Source organism: Psammomys obesus, unplaced genomic scaffold (genome assembly GCF_907164565.1).
Source record: "Psammomys obesus unplaced genomic scaffold, mPsaObe1.curated_primary_1811, whole genome shotgun sequence".
Lineage (NCBI taxonomy): Eukaryota > Metazoa > Chordata > Mammalia > Rodentia > Muridae > Psammomys > Psammomys obesus.
This window is the reverse complement of record NW_026596109.1, coordinates 22,293,921-22,317,640: the sequence shown is the minus strand read 5'-3', so window position 1 is coordinate 22,317,640 and position 23,720 is coordinate 22,293,921. Positions and strand designations below refer to the sequence as shown.

The 23,720-nt window shown below is 50.7% G+C and overlaps 2 long non-coding RNA genes across 3 annotated transcripts; one reads left to right on the top strand and one right to left on the bottom strand.

Annotated features, from left to right (window-relative positions):
* Positions 1 to 708: 708 nt before the first annotated feature.
* Positions 709 to 18,317, bottom strand: LOC129692472 (uncharacterized). 2 transcript variants are annotated; one of them, XR_008722708.1, is made up of 3 exons: positions 17,885 to 18,317; positions 9,375 to 9,500; positions 709 to 5,973 (listed from the first exon to the last, which is right to left on the bottom strand). It is a non-coding gene; the product is annotated as an uncharacterized LOC129692472 (long non-coding RNA). The 2 variants fall into 2 exon arrangements; XR_008722707.1 differs by lacking the exon at positions 17,885 to 18,317 and adding an exon at positions 16,216 to 17,092.
* On the top strand, positions 15,379 to 21,870 carry LOC129692473 (uncharacterized). The gene is made up of 4 exons (XR_008722709.1): positions 15,379 to 15,446; positions 17,091 to 17,188; positions 17,292 to 17,593; positions 19,998 to 21,870. It is a non-coding gene; the product is annotated as an uncharacterized LOC129692473 (long non-coding RNA).
* Positions 21,871 to 23,720: the final 1,850 nt, after the last annotated feature.

Here is a 23,720-nt window from a genome sequence, read left to right as displayed (position 1 = left end):
AGATTCCCTACCGCGGTTTTCCTGGATGGGGAGAAAAAGAGTAAGGTTCCCACCAGACCTGAAAGATACTTTCCAAATGTCCTGCTCTCGCCTCAAATTCTCCTTCCCTCATGGCCATGGCCCTTCCTCTCCTCTGACCTGCCCTTGCCAACCCCCTCATTTGTCCCCATCTCCTATCTATCTTTATTTTCCTCCCCTCTCACCCTCCTCCACATCCTTATTTTGATTTCACTCGTTCTGTCTCTGAGGCTCCGTGTCACAGTCTGTCTCTTCACTTTTCTTTCTTCATCTCAGTGGCAACCCTTAGAGGACATGGTAGCACATTCCTAACCCAAAGGGCAGAAGACACGGCAGCACTTAGGAGCACTTGCTGCTCTTTCGGAGGATGCCGGTTCAGTTCCCAGCTCCTATGTGGTGGTTCATGACCATCTCTAACTTAGTCCCAAGGAGTCCAGTGCCTTCTTCCGGCCTTTGAAGGTACATGGTGTACAGACATGGAATCAAAGCACCCATATACATAAAATCTTAAAAAGTTTAAAAACCAACCAAACAACAGCAAAGACTTCTACAGATGTTCACCTCAGAACCTGAAAGCCAAGAAGGAAATCAGATCAGCTGATGTTCTGTGGCTTCATGGATAAAAACATCTATCTCATGAGACTTTTTATGAAGATTAAATATTTGGGCACATGTGAAGAATTCAATAAATGTTGGCTGAAATTATTTAATAATCGCATATAAACAATGGAACCATCAACACCATAACAACAGAGACAAGAGTTTAAAAGACCAGAGCTTGCCCGCCACCTTCTCCCCTGGCTGGAATCAGAAACACGTCACAGCCATGTTTGATCTTGCGCTTTCCTAGTGACAGATCGTGCTTATGAGAAACAGTCCAGAAGCAGAGTGTGTGTGCGTGCGTGCGTGCGTGCGAGTGCGCAGGATAGACAGTCACTGTGCATTTTAATGCATGCTCTATACAGCCGCCTGGGACAGCTTCAAGTGTCACCATCTTACTCCTCCGGGAGGCTTTTCTTCAGGGCCCTTCTTAAAGACAGAACACCACAGCCCACTATACTTGGGGCCCTCAAGCAGAGCTGTCAAGAACCGCTCACGTTCAGGGTAATGATTTCATTCTTGCTTCGAGTCCTGGAAGATAAGAGGGGCTCTGGCAGGGGTCCAGTCACACCTGGCAGTCTCGGTCTTCACATCACGTGGGTGGGAATCGGAGGGACTACGCAAAGGCTGGGAAGGGGCCACCCTGCTGCTCGCCCTGCCACTTCAGGCTGAAGCTCCGACCCCTGCATGTCGCACCAAGGCTTTTGGGAGCTAACTGTGAGGGCAGTGTCCTCCGGTGGGCTTAGCCCCTGAGTGAGGGAACACCAGAGGGATTCAACGGTGGAACCTGCCGCACCGGATCTTGCATCCCGCTTCAACAGTGAAAAAGGTCTGTGGTATCTGTGACAGGCTCAGCCAACTGAGACAGGCAGGTGGCAGCAGGGCTGACCTACCACGGGAAGGGCAGCAGTGTGGCCGTTGAGAGCACACCAGGAGAGAAGAGCATGTGAGGGAAGGAGGTCTCAGCGTATCTTAAAGTTAGGAAGTTTCAGTTTCAGAAAGTGTAACATAAAACTTCACTGTCCCTTGATGTCTTTGCTGCCTGAAGAGTGGAGATGGAGTTGGTAGCAGCCACAGGAGCCATGGCTGCTTTGACAGGTTCCATGGCTGCTGCCAGAACAACTACTCAAGGCCCTTCCTTATGTGGCTTCGTGTCCTTAGGCTGAATGCAGGACACAAACCACCAGGAAGAAGCCCGTCCTGCCTCTCAAAAGCAGTCTTTCTTCTAAAGGGAAACTCTTAGGCTGCATAGTGTTCTAAGAGAAACTAAAAATATGATAAGTTTACGCCAGACAGCAGCACGTGCCTTTAATCCTAGCACTTGAGAGGCAGAGGCAGGCAGATTTCTGTGAGCTCCAGGTCAGTCTGGTCACATAATGAGTTCCAGGACAGTCAGGGTTACAAAGACCTTGTCTCAAAAACAAAACAAAACAAACAAACTATATGTGTGTGTGTGATAAATTTAGGAACAATTTCTTGGAGAGCCACATGACACAAAAGAGTCCCTGTTCCCTCCCTCCCTCCTTCCAGCTGTCTATGTTTTTACGGTTGTTTCCCATGTGTGGTTAAAAAAGGAAACTGTGATTTAAAAAACAGGAGCTGCTGGAAGGTACAACTTGATGGGATTTTTCTCCCAGGCTTTGTCAGGTTCTGTTTCACACAGTAGCCCTTGGAAATCAACAGCCAGGGCCACAGGAGTGAAAGGCCCAGGAAGAGGGCCTTGGGGCAGACGGCTTTCGCAGCACCGGAAGCCCTGCACTGTCTCCCCACCCCCAAGACCAGTCTAGAGAAGTGTCCAGTTCTGACGGCAGTAGAGGGCCTCTTCAGGAAAAGGCCTTGCTGCCCTCTTGGGCACCATACAGCCCCGGGGCTACACAAAGGGGGGGTGTTTGGAGTTGGCGGCTTCTGGGCCCCTAGGAGATCTTGAACTGCACTGCCCAGAAATTCGGGAAGAACCCTCAGCTCATAGAGACAGCCCTAGAGAGTATGGCTGAGAGGCGTGGAAGAAAGGGAAAATGACAGGAAGAAACAGCGTCCACGTGGCCTAGCCTGAGGTCTGTGAGCAGGTCCTGCCAAAGGCTCTCGAAGGCAGGAAGGCCTGAGCTGTCTCACGGAACCCGGGAGATGGGGGTTGTGGACTAGTGCACGTTACCTCTCTTGGTCTTTGTCAGTCCTGTCCCTCGAAGCTGCTTGGGGAACTTGGTTTGGGAACTTAGAATGCTGGCCACACAAAGAGAAGTCCAGCAATCGCCAGGGTTAAAGAGCAACTCCCCGCTGGGCATGGCAGGGCGTGGCAGGGCACACACGCTTTTAATCCCTCTGCTTAGGAGGCAGAGGCGGGCGGATCTCTGAGTCTGAGGCCAGCCCCGTGCACACACACTTTTAATCCCTCTGCTTAGGAGTCTGAGGCCAGCCTGGTCTATAGAGGCCAGCCAGGGCTACACAGAGAAACCCTGTCTCGTAAAACCAAGAACAATTAAAAGGCTTAAAAAAGAGAAAAAAACCCAAGTCTAAGGAAACGGCAGTCACAGCTGAGTCTCACAGTGAAGATGACAGGACACTGTTGGGCTCTGGTGGAGATAGGTCCTGTGTAACCTGGGGAGAGGGAGGCAGTGATGGAAGAGAACACACCAGGAGCAGCCTCTGTAGTCCTGTCTTTGGGGGTGGCAGAGGCTCTGACGCTGGCAGCTAAACAGGCACCACTGTCTACATAGCTGGTGGAACACTAGGAAGGAAGCCCAGGATGGTCGCTGTGGCCTCAGCAGCGGGTACTCGCCCTTTGGAGACATCGCTCGATGCAGGAAACAGCCTCTACTGGGAACCTCTAGGGTTTTTGTTTTGAAGCAGGGTCTCACTCTGCAGCCTTGGCTGTCCTGGAACTCACCATTGAGACCTGGCTTGCCTGTAACTCACAGAGATCCACCTGCCTGTGGCTCCCCATATGGGGTTCAAAGGTGTGTGTCGCCACACCCAGCCAAGACCCTGTTTTTATGCTTATGTTCCTTCTGCATATCCCTCCACCCAAACATAATATTCAAAAAGTTAAGAAATTAATTGTTAAAGAATAAATGATAAAGAGTTTAATTTCAAGGTCGGGATTGCCTTAATTTGTGATTCTAGAATCAGGCAACAAACAGCCTGTTTAAGGTGAACCAAGGCAGAATCACCGAACAAGGAGCTGATTGGCCACTCCAGGGTTACTCCAGGGTTACTTTCCTCATAAAGCCAGAACAGGGAGCCAGAACAGCATGAGTGACTCCATTTTGATTTCCAGTCTTGTCAGATGGGGCCCTGTGCAGGAGTGGAGTCTAAAACACTATGATGAACTTGCTGTTCTCCTCTTGGTCCCACCCCCTCACCAGAGCTGTCACAGCTAAGAGCAGCTTGGAGCACACCCTGAGTGTTAATGAGGTCAACTTGCTCCCTCTTTTCTATACAGGTCTTTCCTCCTTAACTCTGCATGGAGGAGCACCCTCCCAGACTCCTCAGACATCTTAAAACAACCATCAATGAAAACACGAAAGTGAAAATACTCTTTTCCAGATGCCTAGACGCTGGCATCAGGAGGACTCCACCTTCCCGGAGCATCCCTCTCTCAGTGCGTGCTTCGGGAGGGCAGGGAGCTCTGTAACCCAACAGCACCAACTCCAGCTGTTGTACAAGGTCAGGCTCTTGTCGTAAGAGTGAGGACTGTCTCAGGAGAGCGTTGCTCACCCTTTCCTGCGCCATATGTTGGCTAGAGAGACATCTGTACAGCACAATCTGTGATGCTAGAATTCGTTCCCTGGGGACGATGGAACAAGTCAAGGTATGATTCCACCAAGTCACCCTGGGAAGCCAGTGGGTTTAGCTAGCTTCCTTCCAGAGCAGAGAGGGAGAGGGGAGAGTTCTCGGAAGGCGACACAGCCCTCAGCACTGGACCACTGCTTTCTCTGCACCTGCCCGCCCTCAGTTCTGCAGCACGCTGAAGATGGACACGGCTGCTCTCACTTCAGTGACAGGACTCTTCTAAACACACACCAGTCTGAAGTTGTTCTGGAAAATTGCCAACTGCACCAGTAAAACACAATCCATTTTGGTAGTTTGGAGGCAAACTCACAATTAAAAGAAATGCCGTTGTTTTTCTGAACATTTGGTTGTTCCCGGTTCCTGAGAGTCATCCTCAATTGAAACTGGTTTCCAACAAGAGTCACCCAGATGGACTTGGGGGAAAGGGCCTCTTGCCAAGGCAGATATTTCCTCAGGGCCTGGTGGGGTTTTGTTTGTTCCTAAGATTGATTGATTGATTGATTGATTGATTGATTGATTTATTATGTACACAGTATTCTACCTGTATGTGTGCCTGCAGGCCAGAAGAGGGCACCAGATCTCATTTTAGATGGTTGTGAGCCACCATATGGTTGCTGGGAATTGAACCTAGGTCCTCTGGAAGAACAGCCAGTGCTCTTAACCTCTGATCCATTTCTCCAGCCCCTGTTGTTTGTTTTTTAAGGGGGGTCAATTTTTTAAAAACTTGTAACTTTATTTCATATGTATGTTCATTTTGCACTAATGTCTGTGTACCATGTACATGAGGGGACCAGAGGAGGGTGTCAAATTCCCTGGAACTGGAGTTACAGCCAGTTGTAAACCACCATGTGAGTGCTTTGAACTGAACCCAGGTCCTCTGCGAAAGCAGTGCTCTTATCTCTCCACTGAGCCATTTCTCCGGCCCCTTGGTGTTCTCTTAGACATAGGGGATGTTTCTAAAAACTAGTTTCTAAAAACTAAATTTTGGCCAGTTAAAAGGAGTGAGTGTTATGTTGTGCAGGCAGTTCAGCTGGCCCTCCCTTAGGGACCTTCAGGGTCCTGACAACGTCCTATGTCAGTACCTGTGTCCTATGACATCACCCGGCCAGGCACGTAGTGACCTATCGGCCACTCCCTCCCCCTCCTCCTGCTCTCTTGCTCTTCCCTTCTCTTGCTTTCTCTCCCCTCTCTCTGTCAGGGTGCCCACCTACTATGTCTCTCTCTCTCTCTCTCTCTCTCTCTCTCTCCCTCTCTCTTCTTCCCTCTTTCTTTCCATCTCCATCTCCATCCAGTAAACCTCATTGGATTTAAGATTGGCTGTGTGTGTGGCATTTTTGTCTAAATCCTAACAGTGAGTTTCTGCATGGTTGCTGACGTAGTCATCTTGCATGGGCACAGCTAACACATCCTACATGGTGGAAGGGGAGATTCAAAAACCACAAGCCAGGCGTGGTCCCACTTAAGAGTAGGGGTTCAGTGTAAGTGTCAACGCTGCTGCTACCACTTACAGCTGTGAAGACCTTTGAGACTCCGTTTTCTCATCTGTGAGCTCTCTCTCTCAGGACACTGTGAAGAGTGAACAAGGACACAATAACACAGGTGTATAATCATTTAAATTAACTATCAAAAGACTCAGTCCATAACAAAATAATTCAAACAGCTAATTGATAATAAATAGGTGCTCCGTGATGGCAGGGGGAAAGGCTCTAGAAAATGTAAAGTGACCGATAGGATTTTGTCTGTGACCAGTTGGCCTCGTTGCTTTGTGTCTGTGGCAGCCCCTTGTGTAATGGTGAGAATGTGTGACAGAGGAGACCACCTCATTTGTGGTGTCCTGGGAAGCAAAGAGCCAGACCTCTTCTGGTGACTCAGCCAGAGCCTTCCACGAGGGCCCACCTCTTAAAGAGCCTACCATCTCTGCAGAGTGCTGGAAACTGATAACCTCTGGGGGCTGTTCAAGATCCAAACTACAGAGACCGCTTCCTTCTAAAAAGACGGATTTGTCCCACCCTTTGTCTCCCCAACACCTTCTGCCATGAATGACTCACGCAGCAAGAAGGCTCTTCTATTGTTTTTAACAAAATCTCAATTGTTCAGAGAAAGATTTGGGAGCCAGATGCTGGGGTGAAAGCCTGTCAGCGCAGAGAGGCTGAAAAAGCACCCAGCTTCCTCCTCAGCCATCCTCCCAAAAGGAAGCTGTCCTTCTCAGACTCAGTGTCCTTCCCTTCTACTTCCTGTTTGTCTACCTGTCCTCCTGACTTCTTATTCTCAGGGTTTTTTTTTTTTTTTTTTTCCTAAATTTCACTCCCTGTCTAGTGGTTACTTGCTCTACCTCTTGACCTATGGTTGACTTTATTTAATCCTGTTTACAATACTCAAGCAGAACGCTCTTGGATTAAAGGTGTGTGCTAGGGCTGAGCCGCACCACAGTGGACACAGGTTTTTCCAATAAACACAATCTCGGAGTACACAGTGAGATGAAATATCTACAACACCCCCCAGATGCCAGCCCTTTAATCATGCTTGATCACAGCCCCCAGAACTGGGAGCCAGTGAATTTCCACTTCTATTAACTACCCAAGCTGAGATATCTTGTTATAGCAGCAACAAATGGACCAATACCGTCACCAAATATCGATCGTTTATGACTGGTGCATGTGTAGAGTATGCTTTTAGCATATCATTCACACACTGAAACCTTAACCGACTTGAAATGGACGGTACAGAGTATTAGGATACTCATTTGATGTGCCTCTGTCACTGCAACACACCTCATCAGGCCCTTTTCATGCCAGAAAAACGGCCTGAATATCCATGAGCAGTTGCCTCCCCCTAGTCCCCGGACACCATTAATCCACATCCTTTCTCTATAAACTAGGCTGTTCTGGGGATGGGGGTAAACAGAGTCACACAATGTGTGACCTTCTGTGTCTGGCTGGTTTTGGTTTAATGTATTCAAGGTTGGTCCACGTCACAGCACGCATCAGTGATTTCTTCTTATGCTTATTTGGCATCCCATTAAGTGCGTATGCCACATTTGATCATTTGTCCTGTTTTACTGCAGATTTTTGTTTATTTATTTTTGTTTGTTTGAGACGGCAACTCACGAGAGAGCCCAGCTAGCACCAAACTACTGATCCTCCTGCCTCTGCCTCTGCCTCCTCGGTGCAGGAGACATGTGCTGCCATGCCTGGCTCGAGCCCCTTTTATACAAACATTATATTCAGTTCTTCGGGATTTAAGAAATGGAATTGCTGGACTGCATTTTTGCAATACGGTTTCCTGTAGCTGAGGCTGGCCTCGAACTCAAGCTCCTCCGGACTCTGCCTCCCAGGTGTTAGGATGACAGACTTGTCTGACATTTACAGCAATCCCAGCTGTTCTCCACCAAAGCTGCCTTGACGAGTAATACACATGATCCCATCATTTCCAAATCCATGTCCTCCCTACACAGCACTGGTTCCTCCCTTCCTCCCCCCACCCCATGTCTACACTGTGTTTGTTTGTTTGTTTCATGTACATCGGTGTTCTGCCTGCATGCACGTGTGGGTGAGGGTGTCAGATCCCCTGGAACAGGAGTTACAAACAGTTGTGGGCTGCCATGTGGGTGCTGGGGATTGAACCCAGGCCCTCCGGAAGAGCAGAGAGTGTACCTAACCACTGAGGCATCTCTCCAGCCCCTGCACTGTGGTTTTGATCAGCATTTTCTTAAGTATTAATTATGCCAAGAACTTCTCATGAGCTTTTCGGTCATTTAATGATTTTTGGAGAAATATTTACTCAGGTGTGTGTGTGTGTGTGTGTGTGTGTGTGTGTGTGTGTTGTTTCTGTTTGGTTTGGTTTTATTTAATTACATTTAATATTTTTTATTTGGAGTGAGGGTGGCTCACCCAGACCACAGCACGGGTGTAAAGGTCAGGGGACAACTTCTGGGAGTCAGGCCTCTTCTATGTGGCTCTAGACATCATCAGGTCATCAGCCTTGGTGGCAAGTGCCGTCCCCCACTGAGCCGTCTTGCCAGCCCTACTCTATCAGTTCATGGAACTTTCTTGTCTTCTTTTTTGTCTTTCCACATTTCTGATATGAACAACAGTAAGAGATGCTTGCAAAACAATTCATAAAAGACCAGAATATGGTGGGCATGGGAGTGTACACCTGTAATCCCAGGATTTGGGAGGAAGAGGCAGAAAGATCAGAAGTTAAAATCGTCCTCAGCTACACAGTGAATTTGAGGCCAGCCTGGGCTACATGACACCCTGTCTCAATCCAACCCCCCCATCCCCACCCAGATAAAGTTGGCTTTCACTTCTCCCTTGCCTCCTGTGGAGCCCCTCAAGAGCAAATACTCAGCCGCCCTGCACTGCACACACCCATTCAGCTGCTGTTCCTTTCCTGGAAAAGTGTGAGCCTAAGGCATGAGTTAGCAGAAGGAGAAAAAACATTCGAGGTTTGTCCTGATCATCGTAGAAAAGCTGAGTCTGACAGAGGGAAAGAGCAGGGCTAGATCTAAGCTAGCAGTGTGTCAGTGGCTGGGTGGGACCCATGAGGAGGAGGTTGCCTCAGTCATGTCCCGGCCTGCAGAGTTTCCCCTCAGTGGCGGCCAGATGCAGGTCAGACTCTCCTAAACGGGAAGGCGGTTTTTCAAGGCAACTCTGCAATATCTCTCTTCATTTTGCCTACATGCTTTCCTCCTTTCCTTTTGATGTGAGCTGACCTCAGCTCATTTGACTGTTTGGCAACCCTCAGATATGGAATCCGCCAAGGGCCACATTGACATCCTCCCAGGCTATTGCTACACTGAAAGCAAGTCTGAGGTCAAAGTCCACCAAACACACAGCCGCTGTCCTGTAAACAGGCACAAATGGGCCATGGCCTCTTTGTCTTACCCTCTGCCTGAAAACCTCACCAGGAAGAGAGTATCCCCTCTCAGGTGACTGCCACACTCTCTTGACCTTGAGCAAGCTTACCTCATGGAGTCAGGCCACAGGTTCTTTGGTGAAATAAGGAGATGCAGCCAGGCTCAGGGCTCAGAAAGAGCCAGACATCATGGGCCCGTGAAAGGTCTATGAGAACTCTCTGTGTGGTCTCCACTGCTTCTCAGTGTGAGGTTATGGGACAAAATTAAATAAAGACAATTAGGCATATGACAGATCTTATATATAAAAGAGGTTTACTAGGTGGATATGGAAAGAGAAAAGGGAGAGCAGGGAGGGCAGGACATGATGGGGGAAAGAAAGAGAGAGCGGGGAAAAAGAGGGGCGCCCCAATAGTGAAAGGACCAAGAGAGAGAGACCACGTGTCGGGTTGTCCCCTTAAAGGGCAAGGTAACCACGCCTTCCAGGTGTGGCCACCTGGCCAGTGACACATGATGACGTCATAAGTTGCTAGGGAACCCAGAAGCAGGTTTTGTTCCAAAATCCTAACACTCAGTAGAGGGGAAGCCTTTCTAAACAAAGCTTGGCTTCAAAACTAACAACAACAAAAATGTGTCTACAGCTTTAGCAGAAAAAGATACGAGAATGTCATTTCAAAAAATCATATTAGAAGAGGCTCAGCAGTGATGACGGCTTGGGTGTTTTACCAACTTGATGAACAGAAATCCTTGGAGCTGAAGATATGTATCAGTGGTTAAGAGCACTTGCTGTTCTTCAGAGGACCCAAGTTCCATTTCCAGCACCCACAATGGCTACTCACAACCCTCTGTAACTCCCCCACCTCTTCTGACTTCTGCTGGCACTAGGCATGACTGTGGTACACAACTCAAAACCCTTATACACACAAAATAACATAAACAAACCTTGAAAGAAAGAAATAGAAGGAGGGAGAGGGGAGAGAGAAAGGAAGGAAGGAAGGAAGGAAGGAAGGAAGGAAGGAAGGAAGGAAGGAAGGAAGGAAAGAAGGAAAAGAAACAAAGCCATCTCTTCGGGCAAAGGAAACCCAAGCCCCCAGAAAATGGCTCTGACTTTCCATAAGGAAGGGAAAATGGCCCCTGAAGCCTCATAGGGAGAGGCACTATTAGGAGGTGTGGCCTTGCTGGAGGAAGTGTGTCATTGGGGGGTGGGCTTTGAGTTTTCAGATGCTCAAGCCAGGCCCAGCATCACTCTCTCTTCCTGCTGCCTGCCAGTCTGAGTAGAACTCTCAGCTTCTTCTCCAGCACCACGTCTGCCTGTGTATTGCCATACTTTCCACAACATGGTCTAAACCTCTAAACCTGTAAGCCAGCCCCCATTAAATGTTCTTCTTAACAGGAGTTGAAGTGGTCATGGTATCTATTCACAGCAACAGAAACCCTAACTAACATGCTTCATTTTGTCATCATGAATACAACCCAGAAAACAAGGCACAGTTCACTTCCTGGCCTGCTTACTGTATCAGACTGCAGAGGCTAGTAAGAAAGGCAGGGCACATCCACTGATCGTGAGGTGACCTCACAGATTGTTAGGAGCTGTCAGTTCAGTGTAGTGGCCTCATAAGGGCAGAGCCATCAGTGACAGGGAGCCATCAGCTTCTTAAATAGATGCCATGACACACAACACTTCCGTGTTCTGGGTGTGCCTAGCCTATCTGAAGTCAACTTGGGATCAGCTCAAACTTTTGATTACAGAAGACAGGATTGGATAGCCCGGCTGGTGACTCAGGTGTGAGCTCAGCGAAATCCTGGCTTTGGGGCATCTGAGGGAAGAGACAGCAAGAGAATTAGAGAGTCAGCCCCTCCCCAGAAGCAATGGGGAAGGCTCTGAGAACCTAGCCTCTGAGGGCAGAGTATGTGCCTAGAGTGTAGCCACACCCCTTTAGGATTTCTAAGAAACACTTGGCCTGCGTGCAGTGGCTCTCCTGGGAGCCAGCTATATAATAATCTGGGCACATTTAACTTGAAAATGCAAAAACATCCTTCCAGCTGCTTCCTGCTCTTTCTTCCTGGGCCAGAATGATGTAGAGGGAGAGAGAAAGCAGTGCTGAAATAAAATGGAAAGTGCTTTTGTCCATGGAGGCTGGGAGATGGGGGTGGCCAAAGAGCCAGCCGCCTTCCCAAAGAGGCACTGTGAAATGAACTGCTGAATAATTCAGAGCCCTGTCTGAGCTGACAAGGAGCAAAAGTAAAGGGCCCACACCCTTCTCTCTTCTCCAGCCTGCAAACGTCCTGGCTGACCCCGAGACAAAAAGAAATAGCCAGTGGCATGCAGCTAAAACCATGCATTCACTCGCTCATCACTCAGCACCGTCTTCATTGCATGCCACACAGGCAATGCCCAGTGCCGTGGCTGCGCACAGGAATAAGGAGGGCATTCTCTGCTTCGTGGACCCCAGAGCCTGCCCTGGTCCTCAAACATTAAGGGCTCCAGGACCGCAGCTGGGGGATTACTGGGAGAGAAGTTAATTCTCTTCCTGGCATAAAGTGGTTCACTGGAGGAAATGGAGCCTGGTGCATGCTGCTGCCAGGCTGAACTGAGCAGCCCCAGAGCGCAGGCCACCGGCTCCAGCAAGTAAGGGGAATCAGCATCTTAACACACAGACATTTGTGGAGACTTCCCGGAGGCTCAAGCTCCCACCCGGACAGGAGAGAGGCAGCAGAAGTCTCTCAGCGATTTCTCTGAACAGAGGCCTTTCCTCGCCACTGCCAAGAGGGGGCCTTCACCTTTCAGTGCCCAGGTCTGAGCTAGGGGACAGGTGAGCTCCGTCCTCCCTCCACTCTAGCAAGGCCTCAACATGTGCATTCTGGTTGTTAGGGGCTTCCAAGTAGCGCAGTCCTGTTCACAATCAACTTCAGAACACTTCTACCCCCCCGAAAATGAAACTGTAACCTTCAGCTCTTAGTATCACCACCTCTAGCTCTAGGGAAACACTAACCTTCCACCCACAGGCTTCGAGCGTTTGGTAAAAATGTAATCACAGTCTATGCTGCCACGCGATTTTGGAATGTGTGTTTGTGTGTATATGTTCGTGCACATGTAGGCTCATGTATCATAAGTATGTGGAGGCCAGAGGCTGATATTGAGTGTCTTCCCCAGTTATCATCATCATCATCATCATCATCATCATCATCATCATCTCAGATAAGGATAGCATTAGCTGGCCTAAAACTTTCTATGTACACCAGGCTGGCCTCAAACTCAGAGATCTGCCTGCATCTACCTCCCAGGTGCTGAGAATAAAGGTGTGCACCACTACACCTGGCTTGTTAGTTTACTTTTAGGCAGAGTCTCCCCATACAGCTCTGGCTGGCCTGGAACTTGCTATGTTATGTAGACCAAGCTGGCCTCAAAAACCTGCTTGTCTCTGCCTCCTGAGTGCTGAGACTGAAGGCGGGTGCTGCGGTGTCCATCTTACCTCGTGTGTTTTACTTATTGTAGGTTTATTTAATTTCATGTGCATGAGTGTTTTTCTTGCAAGTAAGCATGTACAACACGCGCATGCCTGAAACCCAAGGAAGTCAGAAGAAGGCGTCAGATCCCCTAGAACTGGAGTCATCGGTGGTTGTGAGGCACCATTCGGGTGCTGATAACCTTCTCCCCATCATCTGCCAGAGCAGCAAATGCTCTTAACACCGAGCCACCTCTTCTGCCCCTTCTTCACTGTAATGTTTGTTTTTACATTCAGTTAGCATAGGCACGCACGTGTATGGGCACGCATGCGTGTGCCAAACTGACCAGATCACACACTGCACCTGGGATCTAAACTCAGGCCTTCATGCTTGTACAAGCACACAACCCCCCAGGCCATCTCCTCAGTCCCCCAAAGTTACTTTTATGAGGAAAATGTGACTGGAGAAAAAGTAATTAGCAGACAGCACAGTTGGAGACGGAGCATTTAGGAGCAGCTGCTGAACCCTGGCGCCTTCTAGCTCAGGATGCCCGCTCCTATTCATGAGACCGTAGCGCCAGCTGTGAGGCTCAGTGCAGGCCGGGCTCCATTTGCTTGGGATAGGGAACCTCCCTAATGAGAAGAGGCTTCTTGAAAGAAGTGCTGACCTCTGGGAGCCCCCTGAGATGTAGGGGAAGTTTAATCCAGCAACGTGGCCGCTCTGATCACATTCAAAGACCTTCCAGGTCTGTGTGGTCCGGCTGAAATGCAGACATGACCTTAGTATACACCTTTAATCCCAAGCAATGATGTCTAACTGAGGGGCAGACAAACTGATAAATCAGAGAAAGATTTGATAGAATGAGTCAGTTGGGATATTCCCAACTCTCAGGAGAAAAGCTATTTAAGAACAGTGCAGGGAGAGAGTGAGTTAGGAATCAATTGAGATCAGTTGAATTGCCAGTGAGCTAGGAGTCGGTGTAGTGGGTTCGCTTTGGAGAGTTGCGTTTGGTACACTTCAGTCAGTTCAGCTGAGTGGAGTTGAGTTTGTTTGTGAGTCCATGCAGAGGCAGTTGAAGGCAGAGAATAAGGAGCCAGAAGATTAGAACAAACTGCAAGAGTTAGTTTGAGGCCAAACAGAGCAATTCAGTGAGAAGTGAGAGAAGCCAGATTGACTCAGTCAGCCTGGAGTTGAACCAGCCAGCTAGAGTTCAGAAAGAACTAGAAAGGGTGAGCTTATTCAGCAGTAAGTCTCAGAGATGACAGTTACCTCAGGTACTTTTACACTGAGGAACCTGCCTGACTCCATTTTGAATTAGCACCACCCCATCAAAGTAATTTCATTAGGACTCCCAGGCACACTGAGGCTTTTTGAGAAGCTGGGCTCGGGTTGTGTGAGAGACGCTCTCTCTGCCTCTGTTTTGCAGAAGGTTCTGTCTGGGAGCCAGAGTCAGCAAGGCGATCCTCCCAGCTCTTCCCTGCTGAAGAGGCCCAGGAATTTTCAGTCACTTTGAGATGGTTCCTGTCACCAGGAGAAGGGCTCTGGGGCTCTTCTAGGGACCTCTGTCTCCTCTGCAGTCCCTGATCCTCCTGACTGTGCTGGGATGTTTCCAGAGTTCTCAAAGGCCCTGCATTGCCTACCACCTGTGCCCACCTCTCATCTGGTACAGCGATATGGGAATACCAGGTGTCTCTGAAAACAAAGGAGCTTGGGGGTAGGACAGGAGAGCTAGAGTCCCAGAAGCTAGATGGCCACCAAACTTTTCCCCAAGACAGGCTTTTGGGTTTGTTCTCGTGAGTTCAAAGAAGGAACCGCATTGGATGGACCACACTGGATGAGTTTCAGAGAGAAGCTTATAAATTCATAGGTAGGAATGGTGTGACACTCAGCCACGTGGCTGACAGTCAGCTGCATGTCAGATAGGGAAAGGGGACTTCAGACAAAGCGAGAATCCCAGAGAACCAGAACGGGTACATTTAGGCTCTGGCTGGCACTCGAAAGAAAAAGGAGATAAGGGAAGACTCTTAGGTTGGCATAGCCACAGAGCCTCAAGGAGACTTCCGGGGGCTGTACTAGGGGCCAGGAATTCTGGGAAGAAAAAGTACATTATCTCATTAAATTATTAAACATTTTCCTCCTAGCTTTAGCATAACTTAAAGTAACCAGGCTTCCCTTCCTTCCTGGGGGAGGTCCCTGCCGCGGTGATGGACTGCTCAACGCTACTAACTCTCAAGGGAAGCTAGGAGACACAACCACACCTTTCCACCCCGATAGTTCCATTCTTTTTTCAGGAGGCCACAGCTTGCCCTTTAACGGGCCGTCAACGCTTCTGTAACCCCGGCCCCTGCTGAGCTGGCTGCCTCTGTGGCTATAGCTGCTGCCCACTCTGCCGCAGCCCCTGTTCTGAACCTTGTAGAAACACCAACACCATGACTTCTCTGTTCAAACCTTTGCCTGTCCCAGGATGATGCATCTTGGGAAATCCAGAAGCCAGGTTAGCAACAGGCCTCACTAGCCTCTGGGGAGCCTCTCTCAAGGGTTTCTTATTCTGTCAAGCCTGAGACAGGAATGCCAGGATTGCGCTCTGCTCACAGCTCAGTAACAGAGCTGCACTCTGCCCCGCTCCAGCACCCCCCCCTCCAACCCCAATCACATCCGCCGCACGGTCTGGGAAGCAAAGGCCGTGGCTGAAGTCCTGCCCTCTGCTACGCCGTCCGCGTCTTAGCCAGCAGTTCAGGTAAGAAGAGAGATGAACTGGAGCAGAGGTGGAAGACTGAGGTGTCTGGGCGCGGGAAGGAGAGCGGGGGATGGGAGTACGGTGTGAACCCCAGCCTGGGGGGAGGGGTGGCTCCAGAGAATCCCACACCCACCTCAGATAAAGGCTGAAGGTCAGTCAGGCAGAGGTAGAGAAGCTGCCCAGTTAGCAGCATAGCTGAGCTCAGGGTATGAGAAGGCCTGGGGGCAAAGCACAGCTGTCAGGCCTAGGAAGGCCCTGGGCCCAGGAGGCTGAGAGGCCTCAATTATTAAGCCCGAGAGAGAAACCGGCTCTTGCGAATGCCAAAGGAGACAGATCCGGCCCTCCCTGCTCTGCTCACAGCGGGTAGGGGAAAATCCACCTGCCACAGCGTGAGCAAAAGTGTCAACAGGGAGTCCCGCTGGCCCAGGCCAGCCCCGCCTGCCCCTGCCCCGCCCGCCTGCCCCTCCCCCGCCTCACCTGCCCCCTTCAGAGTCCCAGGGCTTTTTGTTTACCGGCTCGGGCTCTCTTCCATCCCACACATTTTTAGCATTCTCCTTCCAGTAAAGTAACTGTGCTGCCTCCCACGCCCTCCAAGGGACACGTGCAAGGCCCCAGCGCCACCCTGACCCTCGCACCAGGAAAGCTTTCAGCTGCGGACCGGCAGGTTCTAGGGCTGCAGAAGCCCCTCCTACCGCTGGAGCCGGTCCCCAGAGGCCAGCAGACAAGGTCTCGTTTCCAGTGTCTGGAAAAGGAGAGCGGGTGGACCCACCTGAAAGTGGTCAGGACGGGACCACGAAGCCTGGAGCAAGCGAAGCCAGCCTTCCTACCCCCCAGGCCTGCCCCACAAGACAGGCTCGGGCGGCCTGAGCAGGAGCCCCGAGGTTCACGAAGCCAGGACCGCCCTCCTCAGAATCAGGAGACCACAGCTTTCCTGTTGCTCTAGGCTGATGGGGGGCCCTGTGGACACCTCCAGAAGGGGGCCAGCTTCTGGTCCTAGGGTCCCCAAAGGAAGAATTTGGCAGCGACAAAGATAATTCACTAAGGACCAGGCTGGAGCAAGGCTAGAGAAGCTCAAACGCTGTGCTGTTCAGAGCTGGAGGTTGCGGCCTGTAACGGGGTTTCCGCACATGCTCTGTCTGTTGCCTGTGGTTCTGCAGTCGGCTCTCGGCTCCACGTTTCTCTAGCATCTTCAACCTCACTCATGGGTGTGCTTTTTAGTAGCAATGAGCCGTAGGTTACTTTCCGACACTCCAGTCACTAGTTCACAAGTGTGTGAGGACCAGAGGCGCCACCCACCTTGTCTTTGAGAGACACGGTCTCCCACCGGCTGGTCTTACCGACTAGGCTAGCTTAGCCAGTGAGGCCCGGGGCCTCTTGCTTCCATCTCCCCTACTCACGGGCTTCTAAACAGGGGTTCCGAGGAGCCAGCTCAGCTTCTGGATTTGAAACAATGTGCTAATTTTGGGTAGCTTTTCCCAAGGCTTTGGCACCTCTCTCTCCTGCCTTACAACTGCAGCTAAGACAGGCCAGCTTGCTCGGGCACCCAGCACAGCTCGGGACTTGTGCTTCTCCGATAGTGTGGCTCACCGTTTGCCCCTGGGCACAGTTCAGGCTTTGCGTTCACATTTCCTTTCATCTGGACAGGAAGGAAAAATTGCCCAAGACTTGGAAATGGGACAGAGATTTTGGCACACCCTTTGAGTCATGCTGGGTTTGGGAACAAGCTAACAGGCCGGCCCCAGGTAATTATCTAATTTTCTAAAGGGTGTAGCCTCTTTTTAACTTGCTAATTATTATTAACCAGGGTATTCTACAAAAACAACTTTTTTTTTTTTTTTTTTGTAGCTCAGGTTAGCCTTGAACCCAGCGCCCTCCTGCCTCAGCTTCCGGTTACAGGCATGAGCCAGTTTTCCATCCTGCTGGCTCTCTCATTTGTTAAATATGTCGTGTAGTTGCGTGAGTTCTAACCCACACACATAGCGCCACCACCGTAAGGACGGGAACAGGCCTACCAGCCACAACTCTGCCAGCCCTCCAAACCATGCTTTTGAGCACTTGGAAACCATGCTGCGGCAGGGTGCAGACGGAAGTGCATGCCTGGGATGCTGTGGACACGCCTGCATTTGTCCCCCTCTGTCAAGCCCAGGGTAAGATTGGTGTCTCAGAATTCAGCTCTGCCCTACTGTCCCATGCCTGACCTCCCCTGTTGGCTTCCAGGAGCCACTGAATTAAACACGAGAACACAAACAGGTAAATCCTAAAACACTGTGATCTAGGGACATCTCTAGGTGCAGGTGACAGTGTTGGCCACAGGAAGGCTAACTAATGACTGAACAGAACGTAAACACTTGTCTTAGTCAGGGTTTCTATTGCTTTGAAGAGACACCATGACCACAGCAACTCCCATAAAGGAAAACATTTAACTGGGGCTGGCTTACGGTTCAGAGGTTTAGTCTGTTATCATCGCGGTGGGAAGCATGGCAGCATGCAGGCAGATATGGTGCTGGAGAAGGAGCTGAGAGTTCTGCATCTGGATAGGCAGAGAGCACAGAGCGAGTGAGCCACTAGGCTTGGCTTGAGCTTCTGAAACCTGAAAGCTGCGCCACAGACTTAACTCCTCCAGCAAAGCCACACCTCCTCCAGCAAGGCCACACCCCTCCAGCAAGGCCACACCCCTCCAGCAAGGCCACACCTCCTCCAGCAAGGCCACACCTCCTCCAGCAAGGCCACACCCCTCCAGCAAGGCCACACCTCCAATAACGTCGCTCCCTCTGAGCCTACAGAGGGCATTTTAACTCAAACCACCACCACACCCAAGGTGGATGTCCCATTGTCTCCTAGCCCTTTAACCTCAGCCTCCCTCACCAAGATGGCAACTCAGGTTGGTGCAAAGGGGAAAGGGATGACAGAGGGACCTTATCTTGCCAGTAAGGGCAGAGATGCTGCTTTTGGTGCCTGGGCTGTGCTGCAGAGAAAAGCGGTGACGCGGTGGAGATAAAGGATCCTTCCATCTTCACACACAGGAACGGCCTCCGCCATGAGGCAGGAACGTGGCGCAGGGGATGGGTCGGAGGGCCACGGCAGGAGGGATGCTCATGGCGAAGAAGGTGGTTTTTATCTTCCAAACTAAACAGAAGCTTCTTCAGAGTGTGTGTGTGTGTGTGTGTGTGTGTACATGTTTTTACCACTCTACTTCTCCTAGGGAAACATGAAAAAATGTCTACTCACCCCAGCTAGGGGGCTGATTACTGAACAAAGAAACAATTCCCTCAAGTGAGGCTTGGTGAGCCAATGAATTGTAAACCAGGAACAGGAGTGAAGATTTTGAGGCGTGGAAGTGGCCGGAAGACAGTGGCATCGTCGCAGCAGCACAGCGTCCCACCCTGCCCTGCCCCTTCCATTAACCTTCCACATCTTGTGTACTCTGCTAGGTGAACTCAACTTCTTGACATTGTCCTTCGACAGCATCCACAAAGGTGCAGGGCCACGTGCACAGCTGTCTCAGGAAGGACACAGGCCACAAGCTGGACACACGCCTGCGCTCTCCTGGGAGACGGGTGGGTGGTGGTAGCCCCTGATGAACGTCTAGTTACACCACCACCCTCCTACCAGGGAGTGCTAACAGCCACTCACCTTGCTGCCGCCTGTGGCTCCAACACGCCGGGCCTGGGCGCCTGACCCCAACCAGACGAAAGAAGCTAAATTATTATTGAAAAGCAGGAAAGGATTTATTCAGTGTGGCCACACTGAAAAGAGAGTTAAAGAGATACATTGACTCTCCCAAGCCTATCTTTGGGGGGTTCTAATGTGAGGGTAGGATTTAAATAGAAACGTGTGTGTGTGTGTGCCCGCGCTTCATGTGGGCTTGTCGGCATGCACATGGCAAGGGGACAGAGACAGCTGTAACAGTGATGAGTAGCTGGGGTCCAACTCAGGTCATCAGGCCTACGCACAAGCACCCCTCTCCACAAGCCATATGGAAAGCTGGGATCTTGTCTTCTAAGCTCAGCTCTCTACTTCATGTATGAGGGTGAAGGGGGATAAGATTCCACTCCATGCCAGGGTCCCCAGTTTCTCCTCTCCTCATACTTTCCACTTCATGCTTAAAGCTGTACCATTTTCTATGCTTTTGACTTTTTACACAAAAGAAAAAGGCGGCAGTGCACACCTTTAGTCCCAGCACTTGGGAAGCAGAGGCAGGCGGATCTCTTTGAGTTCGAGGCCAGCCTGGTCTACATAGTGAGTTCCAGGACAGCCAGGACCATGTAGCAACCCTGACTCAAAAAAATTAAAAAATAAAAAAGAGAAAGAAAAAGTGGATTTTTGATCAGTTTATGATGTGCTGGGTGGAAGGTGTTGGCCTCCCATAGACCACTGTCACAGACACTCCTCACCAAAACCAAGGGACCAAAGGGCTCCTGCTGCTGCTGCCTGCTCTCAGACCACAGACTCACTGGCCCTCACCCCTCTCAGCCGACAACCCCTATTCTCCATCAACACCTAAGCTGAAACTTCACACCACTAACGTGAAATCCCCCGTCCTTCCTGCAGGTGAGGATGGTGTTTCCTTTCCTGAGTTTCTGAAAGCTCCAGCAGGAAGGCAGCTTCCTATCTCCTCCAGAAAGCCCGGCTGCGTGAGTCTGCGTCCTTCTGTCTCTATAGTCCAAGGGACTGGAGACTTGTCCTCCACCAGGCCTTAGACGGAGGGATTGTTTCTCATCTGGAGGGTCAGGTCTGGACGCCCTGTCTCACACCATCTATGAGCCAAAGAGCGGCCCAAACCACAACCGAGAAACATCTTAGAACACGTATGCCTTTTCTGGTGCCCACTCTGCTCGGACACTAGTTCGTGTTTGTGACTCGTGCCCATCTTTCCGGAACCACCCTTGCAGGGCTTCCTCAAGAACAGGGGAGGTTACTTGCCTCACATCTGGCTTTGAGTGTCTATGTGACGCACCCCAACATGAGCACATGATAAATGGCTCACAGGAGATAAGGCTGGCCTCTGGGGGCTGCTCTGCAGAGAGGAACCCTCACTTCCACCCACTAGTCAACTGGAAAGCCAGAAGCGCCAGGCCTCCCCTCCCCACGAAGCTCGGGTGAGCTCTGCCTCAAGCTGAGCCTTTCTCGTGAACTGGCCCTTTGTGCTTATAGGCATCCTAATTGCACAGGAAAGGCAGAAGGCAAACAGGTGTTAGCCCAGCACCTTACCGTCTGTGAGTTCTGCTCAGTACACCAGGAGCTGGCCTAGAATGGGTGGGAAGGAGCATAGCAAGGGGACCTTCTGTTCCTGTCTAGGAGAGGCTTTACTGACCTCTGTGCAGGGCTGAGATTGTTGAGTGCTGTGGGCTGCCTAAAAAAAAGGAAAAAAAATCTGAGAGAAAGTTGTGGAGTCTCTGAGATGACAGGATTGGAAACGTCCTCGTGTGGCTGGAAAAGCTGCCATTACAGAGACCTGAAACTGTCTTGGTGCCTAACCTTTTTGTCCTTCCCTTTCTTGTGAGGTTGGGGTACTCTCTTAGAACAAAAAACTTCAGGTAAATGAGGAAGGTGGCATCAGAGGAAGGGAGGGAGCAGATTTTCCAGTTCCACTCATCCAGTGAGGAGCAGGGGTGGAGGGGGCTTCTGTAGAGCCAACTTCATTTCAGACACGGCCTTCGAAACCCTTTCCCCTGAGCCAAGCACTGTACGCTCACATTTTCACAGACCCTGTGACCTTTACTCAACAGAACCCGGGGAAAGCCAGAGCCCTCGTCCCTACTTTGAAGAGCGCGTGACATGGCTAGCCCACTGCCACCTGAATCACCCTTTCCAGATGCGGTGAGAGGAAAGGCAACCAGCTGTGGTTGTGGGGAAAACCCTGGATTCGGCTGTCAGTCAGAGGCAGGCCAGTCACACAGACAGCAGCTGCTGGTGGTCCTGCCTCCTCATAAGGCAGCGGGAGGGGTGGCCCAGGCCTGGCGGCTTGCCAGAAGATGCATGCACTCCTGAGGCGCAAGAGTGCATAGGATTTAAAAAGAAAAAAAAAAAAAAACACATTTTAGAGATGGTTGAACTATATCCTCTAGGCTGGACTCGAACTTGCAATCCTCCAGCCCCACCGTCCCAAGTTAATTATGGGGGGGAGGGGAACACCACACTGAGCAGAAGGACCCTTAGAAGCCTACGCCATTGATTTGGTGGGCTGTACAGGGCCTCCACACTGGACTGTGTGAAAGAGCCTGGGCTGAGCCCACACCGGTGATCCCAGCACCCCAGGAGGCAGAGACAGGCGGATTGCTGTGACTCCGAGGCCATCCTGGTCTACAAAGTGAGTCCAGGACAGCCAAGGCTACAGAGAAACCCTGTCTTGAGAAAAAAACAAACAGGCAAACAAACAAAAAAGAGTCTGGGCTGGATCTGAATAAAAGCGGCTTCCTCCTCCTCCTCTTTTTCTTTTCTTTTTCTGGCAGGACTTGTCTATGTAGTTCTGACTGTTCTGGAACACCTACGTAGACCAGGCTGGGCCTGAATTCAGAGATCCGTCGGCCTCTGCCTGTGAACTACTTCTTAGCTGTACATCTCAGCAAGTTAGGTAACGATGTCTCTGGGTGTCTGGTTCCTCACCCACGGAACAATACAACCACTCATCCTCACTGCTTTTCCTGTTGCTATGATAAAATACTCGACAAAAGCAACTCGAAGGAGGGGCTGGAGAGATAGCTGGGTATGGACAGCCTTGGCTGTTCTTCCAGAGGACCTGGGTTCAGTTCCCAAAACCCACGTGGGAAGGCTCATAGCTGTCTCTAAGTCCAGTTCCAAGGAGTTAGGACCGATGCCGTCAGCTTAAATCAGAGCCCATTAACCTAGATGACAAGAAACGCCTAATGGCGGCACAGCCCCGCAGCACTCCTGTGGACTCCCGTCTCATTTACTCTGCATCTCAGGAGGACGGGGGGCGGGGGGGAGGAGGGCTGGTGATGCTTGGTCTCAGTCGTCAACTTGATGGGATTGCACACCCTCGTCTAGTCTTCTTGGGCACTGTAGGCACACGGCACAGACATATACAAAGGCAAAACACTCAAACGCATGAAGCAATTTAAAAAGAAGGGGAAAAAGGAAGGAAGGAGGGAAGGGAGACAGAAAAAAGCAACTTCAGGGTAAAAGGGGTTTGGCTCACCGTCTGAAGGCTCACAGTCTGAAGGCCACAGTCTAAGGCTCACAGTCTGAAGGCCACAGTCTAAGGCTCACAGTCTGAAGGCCACAGTCTAAGGCCCACAGTCTGAAGGCTCACAGTCTAAGGCTCACAGTCTAAGGCTCACAGTCTGAAGGCCCATAGTCTAAGGCGCAGTCCATCGAGATGGGAAGGCAGTGCAGCAGGAGCTTGAGGGGGCTGGTCACATTGCATCCACAGTCATGAAGAATAACCGTTGCTTGTGCTCAGCTCACTCTCTCATTTTTACTTATTCATTTTATGAGTGTTTTACCTGCATGTTTGTCTATGTATCACTCTTGTGCATGGTACGTGAGGAAACCAGGAGAGGTCCTTGGATCCCCTAGAACTGGAGTTACCGTGTGGGTGCTGGGAACTGAACCCAGGTCCTCTGCTAGCGTAGCAAGCATTCTTAACCAACTCCCCAGCCCCTCAGTTTCTCCTTTTGATACAGTCCCAGGTCCCGACCCAGAGAACAGTGGGACCCACACAGGTCTCTCCTCCTCAACAAACCAAATCACTCTTCCACAGACATGCCCAGAGGCCTCACAGAGGACTTTAGATCCTGTCAAGTTGACAACTGAGACCAAGCATCGCCAGCCCTCCCCTGTCCTCCTGAGATGCAGGGTAAATGAGACAGGAGTCCATAGGAGTGCTGAGGGGCTGTGCCACTGTCAGGCATTTCTTTTTGTCTAGGTTAACGGGCTCTCATTTAAGCTGACGACATCCGTTCTCAGCCTGGCCTGAGTCAGATGTGCAGTGGGGCACACAGTTTTCTCAGGCAAGGACCTGCTGCAGCCCAGCATGCCCACTGGCATTGCCTGCCACCCTCCCTGCTTTGTGGTAGACAGGAGAAGCATTAGTCATACATCTCATTGGCTTTCTGCTTTTTCCTTATGACTCATTTTTGTGTTTCAGGAAAGCACATGGAGATGTCTTGATGCAGTTTCTTCCCTCTGCCAGGCTGATGACTCTCCCCAGGGATAGACAAGGCCAGGACACTTGAGATCACAAGATGCCTGTCCTGTTCCTTCAGGGCTTGGGGGATAGGTTTTGGTACCTCTCAGGTAGTGGGCCTCAGT